Source organism: Anastrepha ludens, chromosome 2, assembly GCF_028408465.1.
Source record: "Anastrepha ludens isolate Willacy chromosome 2, idAnaLude1.1, whole genome shotgun sequence".
Lineage (NCBI taxonomy): Eukaryota > Metazoa > Arthropoda > Insecta > Diptera > Tephritidae > Anastrepha > Anastrepha ludens.
Window position 1 is genome coordinate 71,867,609 of NC_071498.1, and position 16,310 is coordinate 71,883,918.

Genomic DNA, 16,310 nt, shown 5'->3' on the forward strand with positions numbered 1-16,310 from the left:
TAGTAATTTCAAGCCCATGGTTAATTCTTCTCTTCAAGTGTTTTATTCTCCTTGAGTGTTTTCCACCAATAACTCATTTCAATAACTCCCACTTTCATTAATCACTTTTTGATACAAGAACCTCCTTCGTATTTTAGTGTGCTTTCGAATGCCGCCAACCTTGTTTTAAAAATGTTTCCATTTCGTTTTGTTACCTAGCGATATATTCATCACCCGATATATTTCTTGGAGAATTTCTTACCAATGTTCCAACTTCATTAAATCAAATATTTCTAACGATTTCCTTTTAACTATTGTTTTCATATCTTTCCGCTAATGATTTTTTACTTTTACTTTTACTTTTACTTTTACTTTTACTTTTACTTTTACTTTTACTTTTACTTTTACTTTTACTTTTACTTTTACTTTTACTTTTACTTTTACTTTTACTTTTACTTTTACTTTTACTTTTACTTTTACTTTTACTTTTACTTTTACTTTTACTGTTACTGTTACTGTTACTTTTACTTTTACTTTTACTTTTACTTTTACTTTTACTTTTACTTTTACTTTTACTTTTACTTTTACTTTTACTTTTACTTTTACTCTTACTTTTACTTTTACTTTTACTTTTACTTTTGCTTTTACTTTTACTTTTACTTTTACTTTTACTTTTACTTTTACTTTTACTTTTACTTTTACTTTTACTTTTACTTTTACTTGCTTTTGTTTACTACTATTTACATAAATTTTCAATTCCACATTATTCTCTGAGTTTTGTTTGATGCGACTAATATTATTTACGCCTCGGTTTCATTAGGTTCCGTAGAGAAATAATTTTCCGGCAAACTCGTTTACCAATTTTACTTTCATTTTAGCCATTCACTTGAATTCAGTTTTGTTTCTCAATGGAAAGTTATATTTAATGAGACCTTGACTTATTTTCGATTTACAATTTATTACAATTTGTATTTATATTCAAGAACGCATCCTTTGTTCCAAGGGTTTCAGATGATCACTTTTATCGAGTACGAAATAATTACCTCGATATTTTCCAATCGCTGGTGTTAAAATTAACAAAAAATTTACATTTTCTTACACTTTTTTATAAAATTAAAATAATTCATTAAATTTCTTTTATTTATTTACAACGTTTTTTCTACACTTTATTGTATTTCTTGAACAAACAAATAATATCTATGATGGCAAATTTTGTGCCTTATCTCAAGTGTGCTGCAACAAAATCTGACCCAACCCATTTTCTGGAAGATTTATAACAAAATTCAACAACATCCTGCAATTTATTGTAGATTTTCCGAAAACTCGCAGCAAACTTGAGTTGACTGCACAAAAAATGATGGGCACAAAGAAAAGACAACAAAGAAAAGACAACAAAGAAAAGCGCTTATCACTGCAGTTCACGAAAGTATCGCTTCAAAAATTGCCAAGAAATCCGAAAACTCCAAAAACAGTTACAAGTTGCCCACAAGAAATATTAAATCTGATAAAAGTTTCAAAATGCTGCACTAAGATTCAATTGTCCGTCGCACTAAATAAAACGACAGGCAGACACACATACCTACATATCAAAATTGAAACGAAAAACAAAACTGTATTATAAAAAAGTTTTAAGTAGCAAGAAGATGAGCAAATATCGAAGAGCAAACTATGATATTATTTATGAGATATTATTGTATTATTATATATTACATATTACGCATTATTATGATCGCAAAAACAAAATGAATTACAAAAACAATGTACGATGAATATTAACTGAATAAATTTTTAACATTCTAATGAATAATATTTTCGATGTGCTGTTTAAGGTTTTAAAAAACTCAATTGATGTTTTATTTGGCATGACAATCAGGCAATCAGGTATGTTTTGAGTGATGGAAATTTGGGCGGCGGGGAAAGCACGACAGAGCATTACAAAAAGAGACCACCTTCTTTGTCTAGAAATGGTCTATAAGTGGCATAGTCTGTTCAAACGGAATGGAAAGTCAGGACGATCAGGCCTTCGGCCGGACGACCAGAAAAAAATTCTTCTTAGAAACAATATATCGATGGCTTAATATAGAAAAGGCGTATCTACACTTTTCGTTACTTTTCAGGAGCAGGAAAAAACTGAATAAAACCTTAAAAACTTAAGATGCAAAAAACATTTCTATTGCAATTTTTATTCAAAAGAGGTAACAAATTCAATTCTGGTATAATTTTGTTATTATTTTTAATTTCTTTGAAGTTATTTGAGAAAGGGCTTTTTGTTATTATTTTTCTTGAAAATAAATTTAAGTTAGGGCTTTTTGTTGTAAGTTAAGTTCGGACAAACTATTATAATAAGTCATGCTTGAAGTAAAAGAAATGAATAGTTAAAACTAAAATACATATTTCAAGGCAAATGTTACTATACTGAAAACAAATTAGGTTTTATAAGGTAAATTATCATAAAAATGGTGGCAATCTGCTGGAAGAAATTTTTTTAGATCTTGCAAATGGTCCCACTTTTTTTAGATATGGCTATTTTCTCTTTATAAAGACAATCGGGGGACACATTTTTAATCGGAAACTTCGAAGCACGCTTACTGTATGATCTCCAATGCCCCTGCCTGTAATTTAAGAAAAGCTTAAGTATATGTATCTAAAGAGTTGTATCAGTGTGCAATATTCACCTGGTCGTATTGATGTGTATATTTTTGAAATATTTTCGAAATTTAAAAAATAATCATAACGCAAATGGTGCGCTTGTAGAGGTGCTGGAACTTTTCTAGTTTCCTCAATGAGTTGAACAAATTGAGACGGCAAGTTTATTTGTTTTTCATTTATTTTTCTCTCTATAAGGGAATGCATCACATTCCATTTGCGTATGACCACTTATTAAAAGCTTCTGTTCAATTGTTATTTCGGTTTCCTTTGAAAAATTCAACAAGGCGTTAGACAAAACAGTATTACGGTTTAGGTGAAAACAACCATCCGAGTAAATAATAATGTGATGGGTTTCAGGCGATCGAACATGGAAATTCCTTAAGTGCTTAATAATACATGTAGCAAAAACGGAAGACACTAAATTTCCATCTGTTTCGTCCCACACATAATTATCTGATTCATGCGTTACAATATTATAGACAGTAAAGTTATGTAGTTGAAGCTTCATTTTATAATATGCAGCACTCGCGTTTAGTTGAGGCACTAATTTAACTGCTTGCATATCCATACAGAATACTGAACATAGTCCGGATTCAGCATTTTTGATATCGTTTTGCTTTTCTACACGCATTTTTCCGATTTCTTCTCTATGTTTTTCGTATTGCTCATCGGAAGCATTATTAGCTTTATGTGATACGCATAAATTGCACTGATCTTTTCTTGGCTTAAAAATAGAATAATTTTATTCCTTTCTTAATTGCGTAAATATTGGGTACGACAATTTTAGGCCTTCATTTTCTTTATCGGATTCACACTCGTTGACATAAAGCTTGTAAATCTCCTGATATGAGGAAAAATCCGATTCGAAGTAAAACTTTCGACAATATCTTTTCGACAATAATGTGACTCCATTTTTGGCAACTCCTCTAGCCATTTTTTTAGAAAGTCACGTCGATTTTTGTTGCGCTGACCTATAACTGATGATCGCTTAGCATTTTTGAGCAAAATTAAAGCTTTATCGGGACTGCATTGAGTACCGTGTTTACCGCCACTGCTAACCCAATTTCGAACAATCTTTTCCTTTACTCCTAGTGTTGAATAAAACATTTCACGGCACACTTGTAATCGCTTTGAATTATGACTCAAGAAATATGATATGGACTTATTCATCTCGAATTTTCAGACGTTTTCCTTTTTGTTTCAGAAAAGCTTGTAAGACCTGCAACATACTGCCTTTTTTGCTCCCAGGACATCTCCCAAAACAAACTAAAAATTTCTTTTCGCGTGGACTCATTAAACGTCGAACACTTTCTCACCGCACTTTTTACACAAAATCGTGATGAACATGGCTCTCCTAATTCCCTAGAAGGTTTTTGATATACCCAAATATTCCACGCCTTCCATTTTTTTTTAATTTATATTTTGTTTCAATTCGTATTTGTTAGCAGTATTTTTCCTTTTTGGAACACCATCTGAATCTGAATTTTCTTTTGCACAATTCATGTTATTAAAACTTTCAATAAAAAAACTGTTTCCAACACAAAAACTTTAATTGAACTGACACAAAAAACAAAAACGCACCGACGAACGCAACGTAGCACAGAAAATATTCTTGTCCTAGACAAACTCGGGGAAATCCCTTTTTCTTTTAAAGTAAATACAAAAGCAAAACAATAAGAATAGACTCGCCAAGCAAAAACCAATTTCTGTTGTGGCTTTGATTGTGTGTCTATTTTAAATTCAACTTTAAATGACTTAGGACTTTTTTCTTTAAAAAAAAAACTTCGAATGAGTTAGGGCTTTTTTTATATACACTATAAATCCGTTATTTGCGATCATAGCCCACTAATTTTTTAAGGGGAGGTGTATTTGACAGTGGTCTACCAGAATACATTAAAAACGCGATTTCGAAAAAAATGTAAATACGCCTTTTCTATATTAAGCCATCGATATATGTCCTAAAAAAAGTCTAAAACTACCATAACTTAAAGCAAACTGGAAATTCACTAGTGTCTCAACCTTTTAGCTGTTTTTGTTGGCCCTTAATTAAAAGAAGGCCTTCGGCACTATGTCACATAGATTTCTCTTGTGTAAATTGAACTCTCTTTGCTTTCTCTCGGTTTTCCTTTTATGGTTAAAATCTTATCTAAGTCTGCCCTTTCATTGCCACTTCTGAGGTACCTTAAGGTAGTGTCTGTGTGCCCTACTATTCGCCTTATTTATAAATGATATAAGCAGATGCTTTTCATTTGCATGACATCTGTTATATACTGACTACTTAAAAATTGTTGCCTTAATAAGACACCCAGAGGATGTGGGTAGAATACAGGCTCACCTTAATGAACTCGTTCCTTGGCGTACATATTAATGTATCTCTTTAAATTAAAAACAAATGTTTTTAAGTCACTATAAATCTCGTGATATTTTACAATCGTCGTATTATATCTCTAATAAAGTCTTCCCACAAATAGGAGTAGCTCGGCCAAACTCCTAACAAAAGTGTACGCGCCAATTATTTATTTATTTTTAATGTCCTCCAATCTATAGATGGGATCAAAGACCTTCAAATTTTTGACTCAAATTTTTCATTCACAAGTCATATCATTTATATTATCTCAAAACCAAATTCGATCCTGGACTTTGTTAGACGTAACAGTTCAAATTTCTAAGACTTTTAAACAATGAAATTACTGTTCACCCCGTTTGTTCGGTCTAGGTGGGAATATGTCTCATTTATTTGGCGACCTAATCTCCAGTTTGCTACCATAAGTATGGAACAGGTAAAAAAGATGTTTCGTAACCCTGGCTTGAGGTCTTTTAATTTTTCTGCCCGATTCACTCTTGTAGCTTCACTTGTTATTAATTCGCTGAAAGCCGCTTTAGAGCAGATAGTGGGTTCTATCTTTGAGCGTTTAATTTAGTACAAGGTGTCATTGATTGTGCGAGAATTTTAAGTAGCTCTTATCCTTTTTATCTCAAGATATTGAGTCCAATGCACCTATTGCTCGGACTCTGCGGGAATTTAATGGGATCTCCAAATCCATTCTCTTCTTTGTTGCGCCATCAATCATTTAACAAAAGTTCATTTAATAAGAGTTCAATTGAGAAAAATCAGTAACAGATTTGAGAGAAAATTTAAATCCTAGAAAGGCCTCAAAAAACACCCAAAAATGATCAAAAATCAACGCAAACTTGTACTGCCTTAGAATAAAATTCAATGGGTTTTAAATCTGCTTACTTCAGTTTTCTTAAAATGAAGTGAGGTCCGCTGATGCCGCCATTCCGTAAATCGCACCAAACAGTGATACTTTGTAGATACATTGAGAGCTGGGACGAACACTTGTCGATTGTGAAGCGCATACATAACAGCAATTCTGCTTGGTGAAATGGCCACGGAACCTCGGCCGGGAAGATGGTAATTTGGCCAAAATCCGGATCTCCGTTTTTGCAACTAAGAAGAAATTTGGGCAATTGTTTTATTAATTTCCTCATATTTGGCAAGCGTGAAAGAAAGCATGATGAAATCGCAAACTAAACTGAATATTTTGGCATCTGGATGGCGTTGTTAGCTTTGACAGCAGCTGAAACATAACATATCATTGCTATATAAGCGCCCTTTATTTTTCTATGGTACACAAAGAAGTGAAAGCAACGCAAGTTTTACACCAAATTAATACTTGTCGCTCGATAACTTTAATAAAAAAAAGTTACAGCGATGAGTTACTGTCCTAATGTAAATTGACCCGAAATGATTTTATTTAAAACAATTTTTTGCTCTTTGAAAATTATTTAGCCTATAATATTACAAGGTGGCCCGCAAAAACAAATAATTGAACAGTTTCCTTCGAAAAAAGTTTACTATCTCCTTGCCTGTTTATAACCACTGTTCTTCTTGACACCGCCACGGATAAGCAAATTGTCAAATGATTAGTCATAAATGGCTGAGCGGCAGGTTGGACGTTTGTTATGACAAATCATCCACACAAAAATATTTGAAATGGAGGTTAATTTTATTTCTTCAATTTATGGCAAAACTCGAAAATCAAACGCGATATTAAAAACAACAAAACGAGGAGCAATAAATAGTTTAGCAAAAGGTAGGGCATAGTATTCGTGATAGTCGAAATGAAATACCTTTGCAACTGATTACGCATTTAGTAAACAAATGTGTATGCAAAGGGTAATGCAATAGTGTTACTATAGTTTTTTATAACATTACAATCGATATTTTAAAAATAAGAAATGTAAGAAGCTATGGTTGGAAGTATTTGACAATAATGTTGTATCAAAGTTTGAGGGTCTTTCAAAAGGGACGCCTAGATGTCAGTGGTAAATAATTCCTAGTCGGTTCTTTTTTTCATGTCCTCTTTGACATTTGTTAAGCAAGCAGACGTACAATTTTACGATAGAACAATGCGCTACAACTATTGAAACTTATTATGAAAATAACCGATCTTTAAGAACAACACATCGCAAAATTCGTCATTTTTTGGTGGAAATAAACTTCCGAATGATTTGATAATTCAAAGGCTGGTGTTGAGAATATTGCTGCTGTAGCGCAAAGTGTTGCTGAACAACCATCAACAACGATATCCCGGCGTTCTCAACAATTGCGCATTCATGAATCGCCGGTTTGGTGGATTTACCTGCAGACGCGCTCGTAGTGGACATTTAAATGTTTTAATTTTTCTCATAAAATAACTAAGAGCCGCATTTTGAATAAAAGTAGGGGAAACTGAAGGAATCTAAAATTTTAAATCCTGCTTTTGGAAAATCCTTTATTATCATCAATATAATATTATATATAGTCAAATGACAGTTTTCTCTTTATACTGCTGTTTAGATATTTACACCGTGTCACAAAAACCAAAATAATTCTAAACCCATGAAAAAACGGAGTTATTCGTTTTTCTCTCTGAGGTCAGGATTTTTGATGTGAAACATCTATAGGCTCACTTGTAAACCGAATCGTTGGCGTGGCGACCCGTCGCCTATACTAAGGTATACATATATATATTTTTTTGTGTAGTAGTATGAGAAGTGCTAAACCAATTTCAAAGGAACAACTCACAAATGATGTGGGTTAAAGTGTGTTAGTATGTGTGCCATGTTAGAGAGACAAATGTAGAGTTGCTAAAGAGCGGCAAGTTGGATGCTCGTGAGTGCTTAGTAAATGTTGCTGCGTTATGTGTTTTTGAATGTGTTCGGTAATTTGCTATGGAGATAATAGGAATTCGATTACAGAGAATTCGTGGGAAACTGGAAGGCTGGCTAGAGTGGGCACCTTTGAGGCGCGCTCTCTGTGCGAAGAAATGACGAAGGTCAGTGTTTGAGTTGAAAAATATCAAAAGGTCATAGAAAGCAGAGCCACAGCTGAAAGAAGTTTCATTACTCAATTATTTAAACTAAGTGGAACTATTTTGCAATGCCAAATTTATTGCTTTATTAATTCGAAATGAAAAGTGCAAACTTATTTAATAGCAAATTCGAGATATGCCAGCTCGTAATGAGCAAAAGTTGAAATTGAATAAAAAGTTTAAGCCTATGGAGGAAGGCATATTTTAAAGACACATTTTGATTATCATACAAAGTGACACAAAATTAATCATGCTATCGGATTATTTATATTTTTTACAAATAGTGCAGTACGTCAATCATAATTGAAATTTTGTGAAGTGTAGAGCTGCTGTATAAAAACAGACAAGCAATGGCGGTCGTAAAGGTCAAAAGTCATCACTCAATATAACTTCTTTATTTATTATTTTCTTAATTGTATTTAATAATTTTCAAATACAAATCTGGATGATTAATTTTGCGCCACCTGAAAACTAAAAAATTCCATTACTCAAAATCATTTTTTTATTTAATATCTTGTTAATTTTATTTAATAATTTTCAAATACAAAACTGGATGATTAATTTTGAGCCACCAGAAACGTCAAAAAATTTCATCACTCAGTCATTTTTTTATTAAATTTTTTTTTTATTTTATTTTCAAATACAAAACAGGATAATTAATTTTGCGCCACCAGAAACGTCAAAAAATTTCATCACTCAAAGTAATTTTTTTATAAAATTTTTTTTAAATTTTATTTATTGTAATAATTTTCAAATACAAAACTGGATGATTAATTTTGCGCCACCAGAAACGTCAAAAAATTCCATCACTCAAAGTCATTTTTTTATTTAATTTTTTTTAATTTTATTTAATAATTTTCAAATACAAAACTGTATGATTAATTTTGTGCCACCTGAAAATTCAAAAAATTTCATCACTCAAAGCACACTTCAAAAAGAATTTCAATTGCAAATCAATAACAATCCAAGAGAATCTACTACCAAATATGGAACAACAATAGATGCTGTATTTATGAGATATCTTGATAATATTTCAACCAATACTTTTGTAACGTACTTTAGTTATCATCGACCAATCGTCACAGTTATACCGGCAGAGGAAACATCGAATATAACTATTACTGAAGTCACAGATGAAAATATATCGAATTTTGATATCACATGTAAATAAATGTTTATTAAATAAAGTTACCATTTTCTGTAAGAAATTCGTAATATTTCATTTTTTCATTAGGCTATATTTAATTCCTGTAATAATATTATCTTTTATGCATATTACTTGTACACACACGATGTTTCACATCTGCCAGGCGTCCCATGACGGCTCACATTTTTTTTTAAGAGGACTTGAATTTGAATTGATTGAATTGATTTGTAAAAAGAACTTAATAAATTCAATGTAGAATAGTAATATTATCATATATAGAATAGAAAACTCTCTGAAAATTAAAAAAAAAATTCCCTGCTTTCTTCCATACTTTCAAAACTTTATGCTTGAATATCCTTGAAAAATGTTTACTAGATATTTTTGAAAAAATAGATGTTAAATAATATTATGCACTCTGTCGCCTCCTCGGATTTCATCCTTCTAACTTTATTCATTTAAGAAAAACTAATTTTAAGCGGTGCGCTGGGATCGTGACTTCATATCCACACAGTTCTCTTGATAGGAAGTTTTTCTACTTCTTCATCTTCTTATCATATAAGGTGTTGTGCTCTTTAGAACTACACGTGGAAGGCTTCTCACATGGAGAAAAGCTTGAACATTGCATGATCTAGAGTATATAGACCAGATACTCTTTACATCTGCAAAGACATCTAATAAAAAAAATGCGCTTATGTATTCACAAGCATTGCTTGTCTATCCTCGCTCTCGATTCACCACAGACAGACCACACCAAGGTGAGCTCGACTACAGCTAGTAAATAATATTCAACATTTATTTATCTTAATTTCCAGCGAAACTTTATTTAATATTTTATAATATATTAATTTAATACCTGAAAATTTTGCTACTTTTTGTAAAAAAACATGAACGTACGACTTATTGAATGACTGAATTAAACCTTTATTGCATCGAAAACGATGCCCTACAATATTTTCAAATTTTTATCTGAATGTATGGCCAAAAATTAATAAAATTCCTTGACGATCTGAAAATTCTGCATTTTCGTTGAATAAAAATATGTTCAGTGGATTTTACTCGAAAAGTTAAATTGGCTATTGTCGTGCGTCGATTAAACTCACATGAGAAAACATATGTATGTTTTTTTGCGAGGAAGCTATTTTCGACTGGTTAAATAAAATACATAAAATAAGTAAAACAAGAAAAAATTTATCAAATAAAGAGACGAGTACTTTTACTGAACTTAAGAAGAGTTATGTCTCGGGACAAATTTCGCGCTTCCGGGATTTCATTAGAAACCTACCGATATCACGGGACTACCCTAATATTGCCATAAAACCGAACGCTGTTAGAAAACACTATTTCTATTGCTTGGTGATTCATGTCCGCAGTGGACCAGGAGAGCTTTTAGTAGTCACCTTTCTGATACTGTAAATAAAACGCGGTTCATTAGTGCTGTCTAAGCGAGTTGTGCTTAATATTCTCGGCTGTTAGAAGTATGCATCAAATTGCCGCCACTTCTCAAATGGCTTATGCAAATATAAATAGGAAAGCTACGCGGCGTGTAGTCTTGTTCATAATGTTCTAAGAGTCAGTAGAGTCTTATGCCATAAAAGTCACTCTTCACGAGCGTCTTTCTCTCTTTCAAAATCAAAACATATTTTTTTTAACACACCACACTTGTGTGAAGCTTGGATTGCGTGAGAACTCAATTATATAAAAAGTTTACTGATCTTCCACTATTCTAAAATCCCCGGCTTCTCCTTATAGGTACTAATCAAATCAATATATTTCGCTTAAGCTAGAACTCCATTGAAAGTATTCCAGATGTTATACTTTTCTGCGCCACGGTATGCAGAAACTAAAGGTGGCACCTCCCGAAAACCGCAGCGCTATTTTTTGAGATTTGGACAAACGGTTGACGTTATTCCTTGAAGTGAACAAAACAAACAAAAATGGAAGAGAATTACTTGCTATAAATATTCAGTAAATTACTTGTTAATATTGTGACTTACAAAATTATGACTTTTAAATTAAACATATTTTTGAAAATGAAGGGCCGCGTTTTAAATTGTCAAAACACGAATTATAAAACTACCTCTAAGTGAATTTTGTATGCCGATACGCCGTGGCAAGAAAGTACTTCTACTGCGTCTGCTTACTCTTTCTCTTCACAAACAAGTAATTTCCCTGCCTTTTGTTTGAATACTTGTAAGCAATGACATTGCAGAGAATTCGGAAGGCGCAATCTTGTACTCTATGATTCTTGATTATCACCGGACTTAACAGCCCTAATGAGGTAGCTATTAGGCAGCTATTATTCTGATAGCCAAGCGGAGATCAAATCTCTTGATAAGGTTATCCCTAATTCAATCGTACCTCGCAAAATGCTGGTACCTCTTTAAGAGAGATTGTGGAATATTTCCGCATCCTTTTGGTATGAATACCTGGGCCTAGTGACATACCAGGGAGTTGTAAGGCAGACAAAGTAGCGAAATAGGGCACTACCACTCGCCTCATTCTTGCGGTGTAGATTTTAGGTATACCCATCTTAACCTACAAATGCGTGCTAAAAGAATGTTAACCTTGTTACTTCAGCCAACACGAGATAGGTTGGAAGTCTGACATGTAATGCTACAAAAATAATTTGGCCAAAATGGGACGTCAGCCGCTCAACGGCGCTACTTAATCGGTCAAGGAAAAACGTTCCTTAGTAGCTTTGATCAGCTGCATGAATGATTCTGTCAGATACCTTCTCTGTCACTGTTCTGCGTGGCATGAGACTAGGTTTAGATACTTTAGCTTAGCGCTCTTAAAAGATACGGATGACCTCAGGGTCATAAGTGTCAGCCAGATCAATGGTTTAATGAGGAGTAGCAGGTAAACTGTTAACACCATACACATCTCTCATAACTGCCTTCCTTCTTTTCTCTTCTCTTCGCTTAAACTAAATAAGACTGTTAAACTAAATTGTTTTATTAGATCTAAACTTTCCATCAGAAATTTACAACTTGCGCAAACATTTGCTTATAACCTGTACGAACTTCTCATTTTGGATGTTTTTATAAATATTTCTATTGTTTAACAAAATATTGCAACTGTCCTTTTGTCATTTATTTTTATTTTAGTCTTCCTCGAGTCTCTTGAATTCGAATTGACCTTATTCCATTCTTTTTGATATCTGATTTTAAATGAATATTTTCTATTATTACTAGGTACATATTTATGTTGTTCACCCAACAACATATCCGTATACATTAGGGCGGGTCGATTTAAAAATCGCTCTTTGCCCTGTGAAAATCGTATTCTAGGGATCAAAATAAGAAACTTTGCCGAGGGAACCATACCTCTAAAACGAATTCTGATGTCCCCCAATTCGGGTCGAACGAAAAATCCCACTTTGACCCATTTAGAGTGCTCAAATCGAGTCCAAATGTATGACCGACCCCCACTAACTTTGGACGGCCGATCCTCCGATGCCAGTGGCACACCCCCTGGAACTCCCCTAGGGGGTTCCCCACACAATCATTTCAAAATATCTCCATTTTTGGTCTCTACATGAGAAAAGAAACTAAAAAGTTTGACCCAAATTGGGGGACATCAGAATTCGTTTTAGAGGTATAGTTCCTTCGGCAAAGTTTCTTATTTCGATCATTAGAATATGATTTTCACAGAGCAATGGGCGATTATTTTGCCTCCCCACAAATCGGCCCAACCAACTATACATATACTAAGATTCTTTGTAATGGCACATCTTTCTTATGCAAAATAGTAAATATAGTAAATATCTTGAACACTTGTACTCGTATGCATTTAGTACCTATTAATATGTATGCGTTAAAAAAATTATATGCACAAATAACAAAAACACAGATAGCATTCAATGTGGAGCACCCTTTATGTGAATTTCCTATTTAAATCTACATACATACATACGTAAGTACGTAACACGAATATAAAATTCACAAATTTAGCGATAAGATACCGAAACGCAAGCAAAGCTGCTCTATGAAATATAGCGGCATTTTTCTCCTTCTAAGCACTCATGTTCGTTTAAGAGATTATTACAGTAAGTAAAGCCGTAGCCGAATGGATTGGCGCGTGACTACCATTCGTATTTCACAGAGAGAACGTAGGTTCGAATCTGTGTGAAACACCAAAATTAAGAAAAACATTTTTCTAATAGCGGTCGCCCCTCGGCAGGCAATGGCAAACCTCTGAGTGTATTTCTGCCATGAAAAAGCTCCTCATAAAAATATATGCCGTTCGGAGTCGGCTTGAAATAGTAGGTCCCTCCATTTGTGGAACAACATCAAGATAGATGCATACCACAATTAGGAGGAGGAGCTCGGCCAGACACCCAAAAAGGGTGTACGCGCCAATTATATATATATATATATAAAGGTAGCGGAAGAACAATAACAAAAAACAGCAAAACAACAATTCAAAGAGTGAAATTATTTTAATTGCAAGTTCTTCAAGCAAAAGCACAAACAGTAAGCACTGAAATTGGTTGCGGACTAGACAACTGGGAGTGCGGAATTTGTTAAGCACCCGATGAAGCAGAGTTTTCCACAGAAAAAGAAAGAGAGGGAGTGACAGTTTGTGTAAGTAAAGTTGATTTTGGAGAGGCTGCAGAATCGTAAGAGTTATTTTAGCAGTAGCAAACAAACGGAGCCCGATGTGCAGGGAATTATTATGTTATGAAATTAATTGGCCAACTCCACTTGGCGCTAAAGTTCCAATATTGGCATAATTAACTGTTTAAGTGACAGAAGTGACGTCTTGGGTTGATGGAACTCACGCAAATGAAAAAAACTAATATGAAAAAAGATGAGAATAAAAAAACATAAGTGAAGAGCAGTGAAAACCGAGCACAAATAATTATTAACTAGATTTATGCTTTTGCATCTCTGCTAACGTAGAGTTGTAGTTAGTAGTCGGGTAGTTGGAGCATCTCTAATCAGTCGAGAGGCGTTTACTGCTAATGCGCGAGGTGTTTACGGAGCGCGAATTATTTGGAAGAATCTTCTAATTACAGAAAGTGACGCTGATGCAGGGTTTTAATTCATGCTAAACAAAAGTGTAGTGTAAAAGTAAATATATGGTATAGGTACGTACATGTGAATAAGTGCATAGCAGAATTATATAAATTCATATGTACGAGTGGACTAAAAACTAAAATGTTTGATGTAAAATATAAAAAACTGTAAATGTGAGCACGCGTTTGATTCTCTAAATCTAAAAAAACAAAAAATTATCACAAAAAAAATTTCATGCAGTAGGAAATAAAAGTTCTGGAAAGAAATTTGAAAATACTTATATATATTAAGTAAATTATAGAAATATTTACAAATGCTTAAAAACTGTTAAAAAACTTATGAAAACCTTTCTTATGCGTAGTGAATAAAGTCGGTTAATTATTAATTAAAAAATAAAAATAAAATAAAATTACACATAATAAAATAATCATAAAATGCCTCATAGAATCTTTGTAATTAAATAAAAAATAAAAGAATGAATGAAGTAAAATAAACAAAATTAATTTTAGATAAAAGATGAAATAAATAAAAATAAAAAACTTATAAAATCTATTAAACAAGAATATAAAATAAAAACCAAATAAGAATGAAAATGAAAAATAAGTTTTTGTTTTATAATTAAATTTTCATCATCATTGTTGGCGTGACGGTCTGGGTTGAACCTAGGCCTCCCTCAATAACTTCTCGATCTTTTGCAGGCACCCTCCAGTTTTTCAGTCCAAAGATATTGGCGTCATTATTAACTGTATCAATCCAGGTTTTCTTTGGGCGACCCCTTTTTAAGGCACATACAGCATACTGTTGTAGATCTTTTTTTAATTAAGTAAAATAATTAAATTAATTAGATAGAAAAATTTAAAAAAAAAAATTATAAGCAATCAAAATAAATTATTTAAATACAGTAAGACAAAATAAATAAAACTAAAAAAAAACGTATGAATTGGATCAAATATAAAGAACATCTTGACAACAGACTTCCTGACATCAGGCAGTTTGAAATGACAAATAAAAACGATATCGAAAACGCTGTCAACATAATAACGAAGATGTGCCAAAGCGCAGCACGACAATCTTGTCCCCTGACAAAAACAGGAGGTAAGCATACACCTTCTTGATGGACTCCAGAAATCTCAGAACTTCGCAATCGAACTCGGAAACTCTATAACCAATCTAAAATAACAGACGAATGGGAGGAATATCGACAATATCTCAAAGACTTTAAAAAAGCTGTCAGAAGTGCAAAACGCACATCTTGGCGATCATACACTGAAGAATTAAAGAACACTTCAGAAGTAAGCAGACTGCGCAAGATTCTTGCATCAAACCCAGTCTCTCCCCGTTTTATTATGACTCAAGATGGAACTAGGACTACTTCAACTGACCACACTCTTAGACTACTTCTAGAATCTCACTTTCCAGGCTGTGTTGCCAACTTACCTGCACTTCCCAGCACTCTTCAGAGTAATTATGGGAATAGATCAGATCTAATCAGCTCTAATAGCATCTATACAGCAATACTAAGTTTTAAAAAATTTAAATCACCAGGTCCTGACAACATCATTCCAGCAGACCTTCAAGAAGGACTAGAAATTCTGCTGCCTTGGTTAACAAGGATCTTTAACAAGTGTTTAAATCTCTCTTACCTTCCGACAATTTGGAAGAAATCGAAGGTAGTATTCATTCCGAAAACGGGGAAACCTTCACACTGCAAACCAAACGATTTCAGGCCCATTAGCCTAACCTCTTTTTGCTTAAAGGCTTTTGAAAAAGTCTTAGATGAGCAAATCAAAACCCAACTTGATCCTAAGTTGATCTCTGAGGCACAACACGCCTACACTAAAGGGAAATCGACTGAAACGGCACGCATTTATGGACATAGAAGGTGCTTTTAAGAATATTGAAACCAACGCTATTTTGTCAGAAATCGCGAAATTGGGTATTAATTACTCCATCCGGAAGATGATCGAACAAATGTTCCACAATAGAATAACCACTTCAGAGCTTGGGTTAAGCCGCATGAGAATGTACGCCGTCAAATGCACTCCTCAAGGCGTCAAAGGCACTCCGTTCTCTGGAATCTCGCCGTAAACAGTTTGCTTCGAAATCTCGAAAAAGCAGGCTGCAAGGTTGTAGCCTATGCAGATGATATTGCCCTCT